General features: G+C 45.7%; 1 pseudogene; it reads left to right on the top strand.

Moving 5' to 3' along the window:
• Positions 1-19142, top strand: part of LOC141148340 (adenylate cyclase type 3-like) — a 56920-nt pseudogene that overhangs the window by 6991 nt on the left and 30787 nt on the right.

Here is a 19142-nt window from a genome sequence, read left to right as displayed (position 1 = left end):
TCAGATCCCGCACTCAGGCTGTCGGGCCTAGTCAGTATACAGGAGATATGAGAGTGTGCAGTAACCCATAGCAACCTATCAGATCCCACACTCAGGTTGCTGGGCCTAGTTAGTAAGGATGAGCTCAGGCGTGTTTGCAAACAGCACGTGCCCGCCAGGAAGTCGGCACTGCCACAGCGCTATTCACAAGCAGTGAGACATTGTCCCGATGCGCGGCTGCAGAGATCGAGGAATGTCTCACTGCCTGTGATTAGTGCTGTGCAGTGCTGACTTCTTGGCGGGCTCTTCACGTGCTCTTTGCGAACACGCCTGAGCTCATCCTTACTAGTTAGTATACAGGAGATATGAGAGTGTGCGGTAACCCATAGCAACTAATCAGATCCATTGTTGACGGGCCCAGTCGGTGAAAAGGAGACGAAAGGGGGAAAGTAGCTCAAAGCAACAAATCAGATCTCTCACTGAAGCCATCAGGCCCAGCCAGTATACAGGATACACGAGGGCTTGCAGTAGCCCATAGCAACCAATCAGATCACTCATGCAGGCTGTCAGGCTTAGTTAGTATACAGGATACACGAGGGTGTACAGTCACACAGCAACCAATCAGATCCCTCACTGAAGCCGTCAGGCCTAGTTAGTATGCAGGATACACAAGCACGTGCAGTAACCCATAGCAACCAATTAGATCCCTCATACAGGCTATCAGGCTTAGTCATTATACAGGAAACATGAGAGTGTACAGGTAACCATAGCAACCAATCAGGTCCGTCCCTGAGGCCGCCAGGCCTAGTCAGTATACAGGAGACATAAGGGCATGCTGTAACCCATAGCAACCAATCAAATCTCTCATGCAGACTGTAAGGCCTAGTCAGTATGCAGAAGACATGCAAGTGTGTAATAACCCATGGCAACCAATCAGATCCCTCACACAGGCTGCTGGGCCTAGTCAGTATACAGGGGACATGAGAGTGTGCAGCAACCCATAGCAACCAATCAGATCCCACACTCAGGCTCTCGGGCCTAGTCAGTATACAGAAGATAGCAGAGTGTACGGTAACCCATAACAACCAGTCAGATCCCACACTCAGGCTGTCGGTCCTAGTCAGTATACAGGAGATATGAGAGTGTGCAGTAAACCATAGCAGCCAATCAGATCCCGCACTCAGGCTGTCGGGCCTAGTCAGTATACAGGAGATATGAGAGTGTGCAGTAAACCATAGCAGCCAATCAGATCCCGCACTCAGGCTGTCGGGCCTAGTCAGTATACAGGAGATATGAGAGTGTGCAGTAACCCATAGCAACCTATCAGATCCCACACTCAGGTTGCTGGGCCTAGTTAGTAAGGATGAGCTCAGGCGTGTTTGCAAACAGCACGTGCCCGCCAGGAAGTTGGCACTGCCACAGCGCTATTCACAAGCAGTGAGACATTGTCCCGATGCGCGGCTGCAGAGATCGAGGAATGTCTCACTGCCTGTGATTAGCGCTGTGCAGTGCTGACTTCTTGGCGGGCTCTTCACGTGCTCTTTGCGAACACGCCTGAGCTCATCCTTACTAGTTAGTATACAGGAGATATGAGAGTGTGCGGTAACCCATAGCAACTAATCAGATCCATTGTTGACGGGCCCAGTCGGTGAAAAGGAGACGAAAGGGGGAAAGTAGCTCAAAGCAACAAATCAGATCTCTCACTGAAGCCATCAGGCCCAGCCAGTATACAGGATACACGAGGGCTTGCAGTAGCCCATAGCAACCAATCAGATCACTCATGCAGGCTGTCAGGCTTAGTTAGTATACAGGATACACGAGGGTGTACAGTCACACAGCAACCAATCAGATCCCTCACTGAAGCCGTCAGGCCTAGTTAGTATACAGGATACACAAGCACGTGCAGTAACCCATAGCAACCAATTAGATCCCTCATACAGGCTATCAGGCTTAGTCATTATACAGGAAACATGAGAGTGTACAGGTAACCATAGCAACCAATCAGGTCTGTCACTGAGGCCGCCAGGCCTAGTCAGTATACAGGAGACATAAGGGCATGCTGTAACCCATAGCAACCAATCAAATCTCTCATGCAGACTGTAAGGCCTAGTCAGTATGCAGAAGACATGCAAGTGTGTAATAACCCATGGCAACCAATCAGATCCCTCACACAGGCTGTGGGGCCTAGTCAGTAAACAGGAGATATGAATGTGCAGTAACACATAGCAACCAATCAGATCCCACATGCAGGCTGTCAAGCCTAATCAGTAAACAGGAAGTTGTGAAAGAGACAGTAACTCATAGCAACCAATCAGATCCCTAACTCAAGCTATCAGGCCTAGTCAGGATACATGAGGGAGTGCAGTAACCCATAGCAACCAATCAGATTCGTAACTGTGGCTGTCAATCCTACACAGTATACAGGACACATGACGGTGTGCAGTAACCCAATAGCAACCACTCAAATCCCTCACTCGGGCTGTGGGGCCTAGTCCATATACAGGAGATGTGAGAGTTTGCAGTAACCTATAGCAACCAATCAGACCCCTTACCAAGGAGGTGACATATTTTCTCCTCACCACCTCTCAAATATTGCTTTTCAGGAGAGTGGCAGGCTCTGCTGCTAGATTCAACCTAACCTAATAAAATGAAAGAGGGTGTTGCTAATATGCCTAAATGAGATTATGGGGTTTATTTATAAAAGAAAAACTCACTGTGCGAATGCCTCAGCTGTTGCAAATAATTCTCATAACGTGTGTATGTTCATTTCCTATCGTCATCAGCTCCATCTAGTGGCCATAAGGCAGTATTTTCCCGGGTGAGGTGTTTCAGGAAAATATCACATGACGACCACTAGGTGGAGCTGACCATAATGGGAAATAAACTTTGCAGACACAAATCACGGGGATTATTTGCAACAGCTAAGCACATGCTCAGATATTCGCACAGTATGATTTTTGATTAAAACAAATTAATTGTCGGCTTACAGACCTAAAATCATCATCAATGTATATAAGAAATGTTCCGAGGAGGAAGGAAAAAAAAAGAATATAAGACTACAGAAGACTGGGCCACAGCTTTTAGCCGTTAGCTCAAACAGAGCCAATGAGGTTTTCCTTTACAAACCCCCAGGGACAGGAGGAGCAAGGATATCATGCAACAGGCCCTGGAGCCTTCATCAGCATCAGTTAATGTTGATTCTGTTGGGCAACCCATATTTAATGCCTGTGCCTTCTATGTTTTCACCAACCAGAGGTAACCCCTGTGCTTATCTCTGTCTCCCCGCAGCATACTCTTTGCAGACATCGTGGGCTTCACTCAGCTGTCCTCATACTGCAGCGCCCAGGAGCTGGTTAAACTGTTAAATGAGCTTTTTGCCCGCTTCGACAAGCTTGCAGCGGTAAGTGAGCACGCAGTCCATGTAGCATTACTTGCTTCTAAATAAGTGACATAATCTTTGCAGCCAAGGGAAATGCTTCATAGCACAAGGAAAAGGAAAAAAATCTGGTTTGCTAGCGCTGGTATCTTATGTATCTGGTGTAAAGTACCCTGTACTTTACAAACCAGACCCCTGCATTAGCCACTCCTAACCCTACAATCTATACATTACACAACTGACCCCTGCACTATGTACGTTACCCAACTCTGACTCCTGCACTACTATGTACGTTACCCAACCCTGACCCCTGCACTATGTACGTTACCCAACCCTGACCCCTGCACTATGTACGTTACCCAACCCTGACCCCTGCACTATGTACGTTACCCAACCCTGATTCCTGCACTATGTACGTTACCCAACCCTGACCCCTGCACTATGTACGTTACCCAACCCTGACCCCTGCACTATGTACGTTACCCAACCCTGATTCCTGCACTATGTACGTTACCCAACCATGACTCCTGCACTATGTACGTTACCCAACCATGACTCCTGCACTATGTACGTTACCCAACAATGACTCCTGCACTATGTACGTTACCCAACCCTGATTCCTGCACTATGTACGTTACCCAACAATGACTCCTGCACTATGTACGTTACCCAACCATGACTCCTGCACTATGTACGTTACCCAACCATGACTCCTGCACTATGTACGTTACCCAACAATGACTCCTGCACTATGTACGTTACCCAACAATGACTCCTGCACTATGTACGTTACCCAACCCTGATTCCTGCACTATGTACGTTACCCAACCATGACTCCTGCACTATGTACGTTACCCAACCATGACTCCTGCACTATGTACGTTACCCAACAATGACTCCTGCACTATGTACGTTACCCAACCATGACTCCTGCACTATGTACGTTACCCAACAATGACTTCTGCACTATGTACGTTACCCAACCCTGACCCCTGCACTATGTACGTTATCCAACCCTGACCCCTGCACTATGTACGTTATCCAACCATGACCCCTGTACTATGTTCGTTACCCAACCCTGACCCCTGCACTATGTACGTTATCCAACCTTGACCCCTGCACTATGTACGTTATCCAACCCTGACCCCTGCATTATGTACGTTATCCAACCCTGACCCCTGCACTATGTATGTTACCCAACCCTGACCCCTGCACTATGTTCGTTACCCAACCCTGACCCCTGCACTATGTACGTTACCCAACCCTGACCCCTGCACTATGTACGTTACCCAACCCTGATTCCTGCACTATGTACGTTACCCAACAATGACTCCTGCACTATGTACGTTACCCAACCATGACTCCTGCACTATGTACGTTACCCAACCATGACTCCTGCACTATGTACGTTACCCAACAATGACTTCTGCACTATGTACGTTACCCAACCCTGACCCCTGCACTATGTACGTTATCCAACCCTGACCCCTGCACTATGTACGTTACCCAACCCTGACCCCTGCACTATGTACGTTATCCAACCATGACCCCTGTACTATGTTCGTTACCCAACCCTGACCCCTGCACTATGTACGTTATCCAACCTTGACCCCTGCACTATGTACGTTACCCAACCCTGACCCCTGCACTATGTACGTTACCCAACCCTGACCCCTGCACTATGTACGTTACCCAACCCTGACCCCTGCACTATGTACGTTATCCAACCCTGACCCCTGCACTATGTACGTTATCCAACCCTGACCCCTGCACTATGTACGTTACCCAACCCTGACCCCTGCACTATGTACGTTACCCAACCATGACTCCTGCACTATGTACGTTACCCAACCCTGACCCCTGCACTATGTACGTTATCCAACCCTGACCCCTGCACTATGTACGTTACCCAACCATGACCCCTGCACTATGTACGTTACCCAACCCTGACCCCTGCACTATGTACGTTACCCAACCCTGACCCCTGCACTATGTACGTTATCCAACCCTGACCCCTGCACTATGTTCGTTACCCAACCATGACTCCTGCACTATGTACGTTACCCAACCCTGACCCCTGCACTATGTACGTTACCCAACCCTGACCCCTGCACTATGTACGTTATCCAACCCTGACCCCTGCACTATGTTCGTTACCCAACTATGACTCCTGCACTATGTACGTTACCCAACCCTGACCCCTGCACTATGTACATTATCCAACCCTGACCCCTGCACTATGTACATTATCCAACCCTGACCCCTGCACGTTATCCAACCCTGACCCCTGCACTATGTACGTTACCCAACCCTTACCCCTGCACTATGTACGTTACCCAACCCTGACCCCTGCACTATGTACGTTACCCAACCCTGACTCCTGCACTATGTACATTACCCAACACTGACTCCTGCACTATGTAGAGTATGATACCCAACCCTGACCCCTGCATTATGTACACTGAACATTAACATCATGGTGAGAAGTGTTCATTCTTTCCTTTCGTCAATTGGGGGTAGGACAAAACCTAGCCGTTAGTACCGTTAGAGGTCAGGTGTGTGGTTTGTCTGTCCTTTTTCTGCATTCCTCTTCCTAACAATTTGCTTATTCATAACCCACAAAGGGTTTCACACATTGCTGCCCCCCCCCCCCCCCCCCCAGATGTCCCGTCCCCTTCAACTGTGGGACTTATATTGTAGGTACTACCGTATAAAGAACTCCATCCCAACCTAATCAGGCCTTTGCATTGGCAGTGCTATCCCATAAGGTAGCTTTTCCATTACTATAGCCAGAAAGGTTTCTGGAGTTGTCAACATTGCCTGGTAGGAAGCCTTATTTGATCTCAATTAAAGACAAGCTAGTTTTACGGCCAAGGACCTCCTTTTTACCCAAACTGGTCTCTGCTTTTCACCCTAATGAGGATATTGTGTGGCCTTGCCAGTGCCAGGACCGATGCACCCCAAGGATGCCTGGATGTGTTGAGGGCCTCTTTTGGAGGGATAGTTTCCCTGTTCGTTGTTCCAGAAGGTCTTAAAGTAGGTTTCTCCAGCTTCCATATCCACTATTTCTAATGGAATTTGTCAGGTTAATGTGCAGACAATATTCACCTGACCTGCCTCCCATCTCCTGGGCCACAGGTGAATGTGGTCATTTCTCATCTGTGGTTGGATTCTCTCTCTTTCACAGTCAGACTTACCCAGTGATATTCTCACACTTACTAGAACAGTAATATTAGGTCTTGTTCTATCTTGTAGAAATATCACCAGTTGAGGATTAAGATCCTAGGTGACTGTTATTACTGCATCTGTGGCCTCCCTGATTACAGAGAAGATCACGCCTACTGCTCCATCATGATGGGTCTGGCCATGGTAGATGCCATATCGTAAGTACCGTAACATTTTATACGTTTTAAATCTAAAAACAAAAGTGCAGCTTACCAGTGTTTAGATGAGATGCTTGCATTCGTTCCCCCTTTTTTTCCCCTTTCATTTTCACTTTGTGATCCTGCCAGTAACACATTTCCTGTCCTACAGTGACAACGCTTACCCAATGTACTGTATCTATGGAGGAGTGGTGTTGTCACTATTGGACAGAAAGTGTGTTAGGACTACAGAACACAGCCTCCTCTCCTCATCTTCATAACATGGGTCGGGGCGTTCTGTAGTCCACAGAAATACCTGGGAACTATACTAACTGATATCTTCCACGCTCTTTGACTTTTCTGCACTGTTATCAGCTTTCTATATTTCTGACAGGATCAGCAGATGTTAAGCTGGCAGGGGTTGTAATCTTTCTCTACACAAACCAACACAAAATGTTTTACCATCTACTGTATGTATGTTAATTGTTTTGCAAATAAACATTTCAAAAGTGACAAAGGACTTCCAGATCACTATGGGTTAGCTCAGTATGGCCTGAGGGTCACATCCGGCCCACAACAAGATTTTATCTGGCCTGCAGCATCTGTCTATGTGAATACCCTGGCTGGCAGTGATCTGTGTATCATAATTTGGAGTCTGGTACATCCAATGCCAGCCAGCAAGCCCTCTGATGATCACTCCTGGATGTAAGGGGGCACTCTTGGATGTAAGGGGGCATTCTGATGGGCACTCCTGGATGTAAGGAGGACTCTGATGGGCACTCCTGGATGTAAGGGAGGACTCTGATGGGAGCTCCTGGATTTAATGGTGGACTCTGATGGGCACTCCTGGTTGTAATGGAGGACTCTGATGGACACTTTTGAATGTAAAATGGGACTCTGATGGGCACTCCTGGATGTAAGGAAGGGCTCTGCTGGGCACACCTGGATGTAAGGAAGGTTTCTGATTCTAATGTAAGAAAGGATTCTGATGGGCATACCTGGATCTAAGAGGGGGCTCTGATTGGCACACTTCTATGTAAGGGGGGACTCTGATGGGCAGTCCTGAATATAAAGGGGGGCCCTAATGGGCACTCCTGGATCTAAGAGGGGGCAAACCTGGATGTATGGGGACTCTGATGGCCACTCCAGCATGTAAGGGAGGATGCTGATGGGCACACCTGGATGTAAGGGGAGACTCTGATGGGCACTCCTGGATGTAAGGGGAATCTTATGGGCACTCCAGCATGTAAGGGAGGATGCTGATGGGCACACCTGGATGTAAGGGAGGATGCTGATGGACAATCCTGGATGTAAGGTGGGGGCTCTGACAGGCACTCCTGGATGTAAGGGGGACTCTGATGGACATTCCTGGATGTAAGGGGGACTCTGATGGGCATTCCTGGTTGTAAGGGGGACTCCAATGGGCACTCTTGGATGTAAATGGGGACCCTGATGAGCACTCCTAGATGTAAAATTAGTCTGATGGTCACTCCTGGATGAAATGGTGACTCTATTGGACACTCCTCGATGTAAAGTGTGTGTGTGTGTGTGTGTGTGTGTGTGTGTGGGGGGGGGGCCCTTGTACTTAAAAGTTTAGCGATTATTGGGTTAGCCAAAAAAGACAACAGAGCAGCTTGCTTTTCAGCTCCATCTGTTTGATTGAAACTTCCAAATGAGCCATTCTATAAGGGAGCCATTTCTCTGATGACTCATTAGAGTTCTGTGAACAAAGGCCTGATGATGTGGAAAGGAGACCTAAGCCCCATCCGCTTATTGGAGTACACAATATTAATATTGTGATATTTCTTATTTACTTGTAAGAAAAATAAATGTAAAGTAGAATTTCAGGCAGATATAAATTTATAAAGCTATAAATTATACAGTTCTGTAGTTATTACTACAGCCTACCTCCAGGGGAAGACTTACTGATACGAGGAGAGAGCAGAGTGACAGAGAGATTAGTTCTTTACTGTTCTTCTCCTTTCACTGTCCATTCATGGGCTGGAGGAGGGACAAGACCTGTAAGTGTTGTTGAACTGTGGCAGAGAACACTCAGGTCAGACAGTTCTTAAAAATGAAACATTGAATGAAGTTTTACTAGTGTTTGGCCAGCTTAAAACTTTCTTCGTCCATCAGATACGTCAGAGAGAAGACCAAAACAGACGTAGACATGCGTGTTGGTGTACACACGGGTACCGTCATTGGAGGGGTCCTGGGTCAGAAGCGTTGGCAGTACGATGTGTGGTCCACGGACGTCACCCTGGCTAATAAGATGGAGGCCGGCGGCATTCCTGGGTAAGTAGAAGATCTGCCATCTGTTATACAGTATATGTATTATGTATATCTAGGTGCATCCAATAATTTGGTTGCTCCTGCTGATGTTTTTCCATCTTGAATTCCCACAGCCGCGTGCACATCTCGCAGAGCACCTTCGACTGCCTGAAGGGGGAGTTTGAAGTGGAGCCGGGGGAAGGGGGCACAAGGTGTGACTACCTGAGAGAAAAGAGTATCATCACTTACCTGGTCATCGTACCAAAGCAGCCAGTCAATAAGAATGGCATCAATGGAGTGGTGAGTATGAAGGACATTATCAGGGGCACCCACCAGCCTTCGTATGGTAGGTGTTGCCATAAATCAGTGGAGGAACTCAGGCATGCAGCTGTTTTATTGTATGCTATGGACTTTCTGTACAAAGCCCCCCTGCACTGAAACTTTGCCTTCATGAATAAAAGTGTAGGACAAACTTGATTGTTTCTGGGTGTCCCTGTCCCATGCATGGTGTAATGCTGCCAATACCAGTTGAGCCTGCTCTCTTTACCACTTGGTGGAGGATGCGGGTGTAGCGGTACCCCCATAGGGGCTGCTAAGGGATGTGTCCCACCTGTCACCCTGCCCGGCCCGGCATTCATTTCCCAGACACTCCAAGACAATGAACAGTCCGTTGCTTTGTTTTTGTTATTTTTATTGAGGGAATTTAACTTGGATGGGGTGTGGGAAATATGGGATGCCCAGTGAAATAATAGCAAAGTTGCTAGGGGCAAGTAGGTACACTCTTTGTACACGTCTCCAGACTCCTCCAGCACAACTCTTCACTTCCTATCTTGTGGTTCCAGGAACATCTAGCACATGGTGGTTAGGCCTGACACTGGCTCAGCCAGGCCTTAGCAATAGCCTTTTGCAGGCAGGGATCGCAGGCCCCTATAATGTAGCAAAAATATAGAAAGTCACTTTAGTGCTAGCTGTCCTACTGCTGGACTACTGCTCCCAGTGAGTCCTCTTTAGGCCCTGCCGGTCCTCCAGCAGCCTGACTTCACTGCCCATGACATGCAATCCTCACTACTGGCTCCAACCCCAACTCTGACTGTTTCCTCTCAGTCCTCTCTGGCATGCCTCTCCAGTCCTCCTAACAACCTACACATGTCATTCCCCAGCCCTCCTGGCTGCAACCAGTGGTTCCCTCCTGAAGACTTGCCCGGCAGTACTATCTCCTGCTGTCCGACACCTCTTGTGCTTCCAGCTAGACCTGCCTAAATTTGCCTGTACCTCGAAAAATCCTAACTTTTAGCACCTACCTAGGTAGAGGGTGCTACACGGGCAATACCTTGCACTAGATTCTGGCTTCACGTATGGTAACTCGCATGTATAGGTGTGGATGGGCCCATATAGGTAGCCTTTCCGATATGTGCTGTCAGTGGATTAAATGGAGCCCTATTGGTGTGTGGCCCGTTTTTTTTTATTGCAGTGTCAGACAAGCATTTGTCTTGTTCATTTTATGCTATGGACTTGCTGTACAAAGACCTCCTGCACTGAAACTTTATCTGTTTGCTGCCTTAATGAATAAAAGTGTAGGACAAACCTGATTGTTTCTGGGTGTCCCTGCTGCCTTAATGAATAAAAGTGTAGGACAAACCTGATTGTTCCTGGTTTATTGCTGCCAATACCAGTTGAGCCTTCCCCCTTTATCACTTGGTGGAGGATGCGGGCAATACCTTGGACTAGATTTTGATTGCACGTGTGGTAACTCACATGCATGGGGGTGGATGCATATAGGTACCCTTTTCTTTTCACCTTGTTCTTCAGTCCATAGGTGAGAACCCGTTCATTTAAGACTGCCCCCATTATAGTACTCTTTAATTTTTTTCTTTTGTGTTGTGTTTTTATCCTGGACTGGTTTTACTTTGCAATGTCATAATAGACGAGACCAACATCACATAATGATTGGATCTGCAGTAACATACCTTTCCATAATGTTTGGATTTGCAGTAACATTTCTCTCCTTTGTGTCTTTATTTTTCCTTATTTAGAAGCTGTCCCTGACATCATCACATGGAAATTCCCCACAGCTGATCAACACCAAAGAATGTAACGGAAGTATCCACACCACGTGTACTACACCCGATGAGAATGAGGAGCTGGACACCAGAGTGAGTGCTGACTATAGCCACTAAGCACAAACCCATACAGCACACAGCAACTGAGACTTGTGTCACAAGCACAAAGGGATCAGCAGGCAGTATATATTTACCCACTTAGTGATTTATGCTTTTTTTTTTTTTTTGTTTAGTCTTTGAACTTATATGATTACAATAGGGTTGCACCAATACCGTTTTTTATCGCCAAAACCGATACTTTGCAATGCGATTTGCGTCAATAATGAAATGAAATTTGGCGCAAATCACACTGCAAAGAATCTATTTGAACATGAATGTGGTGCAATTCCTGTCCGAATCGCATGTGATTTTCCCCCACTGCTCCTGTGTGTGTATAGAAAGAGAAAAGCACCATCTAGTGGGCAGTTTATTCAAAATGTTAGAACTCACAGTACAGTACATATGTGGCCAAATATAAAATCTTCATAGGTGTCCCAGTTCCGTCAATGATAGCTAATCACGTCCTCTGGAAGTGCTCACAGGGCTAGAGTGGAAGTTCTGGGACCCCATGGGTATAGGGCTGATGTGATGTCAGCTTGGGGGCGGACCGCCTCTACATCTCCAGCCCTGTGATCTCCGATATTTCAAAGCACTTTACAGAGATCACTGCACAATCACATCAGTCCCTGCCCTAGAGGAGAGTACAATCTAAAAATCTGTTAACTTACTAGATATAAGGGGCCTCAATTGCTGCCCCTGGTCAACTGCATGCAGACTACTTGGTGCCATGAGAATCTGTGACACCACCTCCTCTAACAACAGAGACCAAGCCCAACCAGCATGACTCTCCTGGATGCTCCAACTTCACCCAGGCTTCAGGCTTTCTCATTAAAGTTAACAAACTAAGAGTGTAAATCAGGGTTTCTCAACCAGGGTTCTATGGAACCCTATGGTTCCCCCAGAGGTTGCTAGGGGTTCCTTGAGAAATTAGAAATTTCTGCCTCTCAGATAGGTTCCCGCCGACACCATTGGTCTTTTTAACTATCTGTAAGGGGGTAATTCTTCCCAGTGACTGCAAGTGTAAGGAGCATTTTTCCCCACTGACCATCACACTAAAGTATCAAGAGTTTTTTTAGCAGGGGTTCCCTGAGACCAGAAAGTTATATCAAGGGTTCCTCCATGTTGAAAAGGTTGAGAAAGGCTGGTGTAAACCATTGAGCTATATCCCTCTATAGTACGTAGAAAGAATTGAACTCTTTCCTCGAGAAAGCCAAACCTATATTATAGGCAAATCCTCTTTTCTGGACCTGGCCATAGGGCATAGGATTGGACAGTTAAACTCGGACAATATTTCCAGACTACAATGAGCTGTCAATGATTTTTATTTTTCCTGCAGGCAGAAATGTCAGAGAGCTTTTGTATTGATAATAGGGCTGTTATATGGTAGGTCGCTGTGCTCTCCTGTCACACAATAGAGGGCCGAGTCATCCTCTTCTACATGACAACTCACAATGCTACCCCGTGCATAATCCAGCTTTCTTCTGACTGACCAGAGATGAGACCACAATGACCAGTTCTTTGGAAAATGGTGACGTTGCAGCACTAGGGTTCAAAATTTTAATCCTGGCCAGGACGCTATCTGCATAGAGTTTGCATGTTTTCCTTGTGCTTGTGTGGGTTTTCTCTAGGTACTCCAGTTTCCTCCCACACTCTCCAATCACATGCTGGTAGGTTAATTGGCTTCTGTCTAAATTGGCCCTAGTATGTGTGTTTATGCATGTGAAATAGGGACCTAGAGTGTAAGCTCCTTGAGCCCCCGTTCACACCGGTGCAACTTGTCATGCGATTTGACTGGTCCAAATCACATGACTAGTCGCACCCCATAGTCAGCAATGAAACTGTTCAAATCGGTTCGACGCTGACTGTACGGTGTCGCACTGATTTGAAAAAAAAACTCCAGCACTATTTTTTGCAATTTCAGGTGCGACTTGCATAGACATCTGTGAATGAAGTCGCACAGATGTCAGCCAAGTCGCGCGTGAAGTCGCACTGACCTGCGATTTTGAAATCGTGCAACTTCAAGTGAAGTCGCACAATTTCAAAGTCGGATTCAGTGTGAACGTGGGGCTAAGGGCGGGGATTGATGAGAATGTACAGTATGTAAAGGGTTGTATAAATTGTTTGCGCTATATAAATACCTTATTTATAGTAAAGAATGTTAATTTTGCTTGTATACATAAATATTTAGGGTGTACTCCTAAAAAAACAAAAACAAAAAGAGAAAGCATAGCTAGCCCTCCTGCTGGTACATTCGTTCTGTGTGAACAGGGCAGAATCCAATATTATCAGGCTATAGCCTCTATTATATTAAAAAATAAAAAGTGGTCTGGGAGAATACCACATTATGGCCACTAGATGGAGCCAATGATCATAGGAAACTATTATTTATATTGCATGATCATCAGCTCCATCTAGTGGCCATAAATTGGTATTTACGTGAACCACTCTATGACACATGACCTGTAGAGAAAATAGCTCAAGAATATTTGCTTTGGCCTCTATTCGCACAGTTTGCAGAATGTATAGTTCTGCAAATCTTTTTGTAAATACCCTCCCTTTGTGTTCATGCAGTTGAAATCTTAGCGGCAACAAAAAAAAAAAACAATACAATCTCACTCTCTGCTGCAATGTATATACATACACACAGCACGTTACGTCGCTCCATGTTAATTTTGTTCTTGCCTGCAACATGCCCTGGTTTGCAATTCTATTTAAGTCAATGGAAGCACGCTGCAAATGCATTCTGAATGCTCCTAAGGCGCTGCGCAGCTCAGCATACATTCTGGCACTGTGCCTGTGTGCTGAGATTTCCGAACTGCTGCGCGTGCATGGGAGTTCCATCATTCCCACACCAGCCAATCAAGGTGGGCGAAGACTTTTACTTACAGCAAGGAATCGACATAGTTATACTAAAGACGGTCTTTACAGAAAGGCAATATGCTAATTTTTACAGAAAAGAATCCACAGCGTGCCTACTCTTACAGAAAAAGAATCCACACTATGCCTACTCACATAAAAGAATCTACAACTGTCACTCTTACAGTAAAGAATTCAAAATATGCCTACTCTTACAGTAAAGAATCTGCAATGTGCCTACTCCTATAGTAAATAGCACAAAAAGAAACCCTTACAGACTAAATTAAGGACATTAACGGTACCAATTAGATAAAATGTCACAATAGTTATTTTTTTTATACAAAGTTAAAATCATGTAAACACCACATGAAGATACATAATTATATCAAAAACATGTACATCACACATAAATTGTAATATTCTCTAAATTATCCTCATCAACCCTACTGCAGTCAGGTGATGAGTAGCTTGCTGCAACTTCTTTGGTGGAAACTCTTACAGTAAAGAATCCTCAATATCACTACTCAAATAGAAAAATGTCCTCAACCTCACTAGCCTTACGGTTAAGAAACATAGCAGGCAATAATTCTGATGAATGAGCTTTCATTTTATGTATTGCATATCCTTGGCGCATTCTATCCTAATAGCGTGGCTATCCCATGTTTGTCATCCTGCCCCTCACAGGTGGTGAATCCATCCTTCCCCAACCCCCGCAGACGCCTTCGTCTCCGAGACCTGGCTGAGAGAGTCATCGACGCCCAACAGAACGAGCAAGAGCTGAACAAGCTGCTGAATGAGGCCCTCCTGGAGAGAGAGACTGTGCAAGTGTAAGTTATTGGCTTGTATTATAACTGACCCCCACCCCCCAGACCTTCTTAACAACCCACTTCCACCCAGACCTTTCACCAGTGGTTGACAACTTATGAAGTATAACCGGCCTAAACTGACCACCAGGGCATGCTGCCAGTGCAGGACTGGACTTTGCACCCATTGCAGTTCCCTTTGTGATGTAGCACACCTAGGCGCCATTCATCTGAAACATTTATGTTTGGTAAAGCAGACCTTGCCTAAACCATAATCCAAAAAGACCTCACGTGGAGACTGTGTTGTCCAAATGAACACATTGATCCTTCTATTCGAGCTTGAACCAGTGTTCAAGCAGTATGAAATGGGTAAAGGGATGTCATAAATGCATTGTGGAGCAGAGCTTCATCAGATCAAGATCCAGTCTGCCATGGTCATCTCCATATGAAGAATATGAATGATGGTGACATCTTTGGTCAAATTTGACCAAAACAGGCCTTCTTTTAAGCCCTGAAGATGGGAAAGGCTTTTCCCCTAAAACACATTGGTTGTATTTGATGTCCTTAATGAATAAACATTTTATACCGATCACTAAGCTAGATGACTGTTTTTGCTAAGCACTCTTAACTCCATACCCAAGAACATTTCTGATAGATGTGATACTGGAGACTTAACAGTGATTTGGTTGATGTCTCTCTTGCTGCAGCTTAAAAGGGAAGTACACCTACCGCCTGTCCATGAGGTTCATCAACCCGGAGATGGAGACTCGTTTCTCGGTGGAGAAGGAGAAACAGAGCGGGGCCGCCTTCAGCTGTTCCTGTGTGGTTCTGTTCTTTACTGCTGTTGTTCAGATGCTGATCGATCCCATGTAAGTCTATAGAGGTGATTTCAAGGGCTATTTCACTAATATTTAAGGGTTCAGTAGATTCTGGAGAGTTAATACCCTTGACCATATCTCCTCTCTTGCAGATTCTATTGGTGAGATTTTTGCAGAGTTCCTGGTACCCATCATCCCTGCACTGAGGGGTTTCCACCATCCCTTCCCTGAGTTACTGGGTTTGCACACCCACTGTGCCCATTATGAAGGGTTTCTACCACCCCAGAGCTGAGTTTCTAGGTCTGCTCACCTACTGTGCCCATTATAAAGGTTTCCCACCATCCATGTGCTGAGTTCCTGGGTCTGTTCACCTATTGTGCCCATTAGAAAGGGTTCTAACCATCCATAAGCTGAGTTCCTGGGTCTTCTCACCTACTGTGCCCATTATACAGGGTTTTCACAATCCCTAAGCTGAGTTCCTGAGTCTGCTCACCTGTTATTCACATTATAATGGTTCTCACAATCTCTAAACTGAGTTCTTGGATCTTCACAGCTCAGCATCCATGATGAGGGGGTCTCATCATTCCTGCACTTAGTTCCTGGGTCTACACACTTGCTGTGTCCATTATGAGGGTCTCCCACCACCTGCACCTGCAGATTATGAGGGGTTCCCACTATCCATGCAGTGAGTCGCTTAGTTTGTAACAGGATTAGAACTTATGGTAGGGAGACCTCACTGTTGGAGTATCCAAGCGGCAAGCCCATGGGCCCCCCTATAATTGAAATATACAAGATGAGCTGGAACACCGAAAACTCAGGACTATGGTGGGGAGACGTTACTGTTGAAATATCCAAGCAGGAAGCCCACCAGCCCCCGATAATTGAAACATCAGTTTTTAGTTTACTACTTCAGTCCTGGTATGCTCATGCCTCATCTGTAACAATATTCGGTCTGTATATAGATGAAGTCTTCATTCAGAAACAAATGGGTTTTGCTTGCAGAGGCCACTGCAGCCTGGAGATGGTGTTTAATACTGTAACTGTTTGATACAAGTATAGTATTAAAAAAAAAAGTAATAATTTTAAATATACACATATATTTTGTTTTAATTTTGTGTGTAAAACCAAATAATTAATGGTTCGTGCAGCTAAAGAAACTCACCCAGAATATTGCTAAGGATATCAGCAGTGCTAATTGGTGTGGGAAGTAGGTTGGAAGAAAAGTGTAACAATCAGTAGGATGACACCAAAGGTGATGACAATTCTACAGAGATTGACCTGGAAGTAAAATTTCTGCTTTTGCAATAAATATTTTGTCCTTTTTTTTTTTTTTTTTAGGCTGGTGGCCAACTATGTGACTTTTGTCATCGGTGAAATCCTTCTCCTGGTTCTCACCATCTGCTCATTGGCAGCCATATTTCCCAGGGTAAGAAGAGACTTTGTCTAAGTCAGTGGTGGTCAACTTTTGTGCTATAGGGGGCCTCAAGTGCGGCTCCTGACATCACCAAAAGGGCCACACTTTGAATGTATTGCTACATAAAAATGCTACAGATAGCTTGAGAGACTGGAGACTTGCAATATAAGATGATAAGAGACTGCAGGCTTGTGACAAGGAATTATCAGAGACTGCAGACATGATACAGGGGAAGGTCAGAGACTGCAGTCATGATACAGGAGATGGCCAAAGACTGCAGACATGATACAGGAGATGGTCAGAGACTGCAGACGTGATCCAGGAGATGATCAGAAACTACAGACATGGTACAGGAGATGGTCAGAGACTGCAGACATGATACAGGAGATGGTCAGAGACTGCAGACATGGTACAGGAGATAGTCAGAGACTGCAGATATGATACAGGTCATTGCTACAACACAAAGTGTATCCTAACTCAAAATCAAAAATGTAATATGTTGCAGCCTCCCAGTCCTTGAGTGTGATTATTTTCCTCTGTCACCATAGGCAACACTTTAAAAGCCTTTACAAGTTGCCAGTTTAGAGTAACACATGAGGTCTGGTGCTAGAACTATTGCTCTTACTTTGCTGTATCTATTGATTTAACAGGTTATCAGTTTAGAATTAACAGTGAATTTTTGCTCTCACGCTGATCTTTGCTTCACAGCAATACCTCACATGTGTGGCGCAATTTATTATTCCATACACATGCGTGCCTTATGCCATATGTATGAATGGGAGTGTGTATGGGGGTGACGAAAGTGCTTTCAAATATTTATTTTATATAGTTTGAGGGGGGGCAGGCTAACAAGCTCCCAATGTGATAGCTTAGGGTAGGTGAGTCTTTATGGAGACATTAGAGTCCTGTTGTCTCCCCTGCCATCCACTTCCGGGTTCATCATTAGTCACCAGAGGAGCACTTCCTGTGGGAGCCGTTTACCACAATCCTGGGCTCCCCGAAGGAACAGGGGAGTCCAGGAACCACTACTGGCACCGCCAGCTGGGGGCACACCTTCGAAGATCCATGAAAGGGATCACATGGCTCTAGAGCCATATGGATCACTTTTATCTGAAAGGCCTTTGCCAGCTGAAAAAAAATCAATTACAAGCTCACGGCATTTACCCTGGTCCCGGTCTTCTCTTCTCCACCGCTGGCACTGCCGACTGGGGGGAAGGTTGGGGGCACACCTTCAGAGACCCATAAAAGTGATCAGGTGTCTCTAGAGCAGTGGTTCTCAACTCCTGTTATTACCTTGGGGAGATGCAGACTAGAATACTGCAATCTCTGAGCAGCAAATGATATCACGTGTGATGTATTTCAGTTATCTTGCAAACCTGGCCTGTTAGTGGGTCCTGAGGACAGGAGTTGAGAACCACTGCTCTAGAGCAACCTGGATCACTTTACTCTAAAAGGCCCTTGCCAGCTGAAAAAACAAATAGCTAGCCTATGGCATTTACCGTAGTCCTGGTCTTCTCAGGAACCACCGCTGGCACTGCCAGCTGGTGAGAGGTTGGGGGAACACCTCCAGAGACCCATAAAAGTGATCACTGGATTACTTTTATGTGCCAGCTGGTGGGAGGTTGGGGGCACACCTTTAGATACACATAAAAGTGATCAGGGGTTCCACCCCGACACAGTTTAAATCCAGATGGGGTGTCCGGGGGTATCAGACTATACCCCTAATCTTATACCTGGCTATCCGTATTGTGAACACTGTTTAGAATGTTCATAATTGTTCACACCTTGCTATGTCATATGTATCTAAACAATTAACTTGCTCATTGTCGGATCTCAATATATGAAAAAGTCTACAACTGTTCTTATGTACTTTGATCTCTGTTATTTGTGAAACTCTTCAATAAAAACTATTGAAATGGAAAAAAAAAAGTGATCAGGGGCTCTAGAACCACCTGGATCACTTTTATTTCAAAGGCCTTTGCCTGCTGAAAAAATCTATTACAAGCTCACAGAATTTACTGTGGTCCCGGTCTTCTCAGAGGAATGGGAGAGGTCTGGCTGGGGAGGAGGTTGGGGGCACACCTTCAGAGACCCATAAAAGTGA

The sequence above is a fragment of the Aquarana catesbeiana genome, linkage group LG06 (genome assembly GCF_042186555.1).
Source record: "Aquarana catesbeiana isolate 2022-GZ linkage group LG06, ASM4218655v1, whole genome shotgun sequence".
Taxonomy (NCBI): domain Eukaryota; kingdom Metazoa; phylum Chordata; class Amphibia; order Anura; family Ranidae; genus Aquarana; species Aquarana catesbeiana.
Note: the sequence above shows the minus strand (reverse complement) of the source record. Positions and strands in the feature narration are given on the sequence as shown.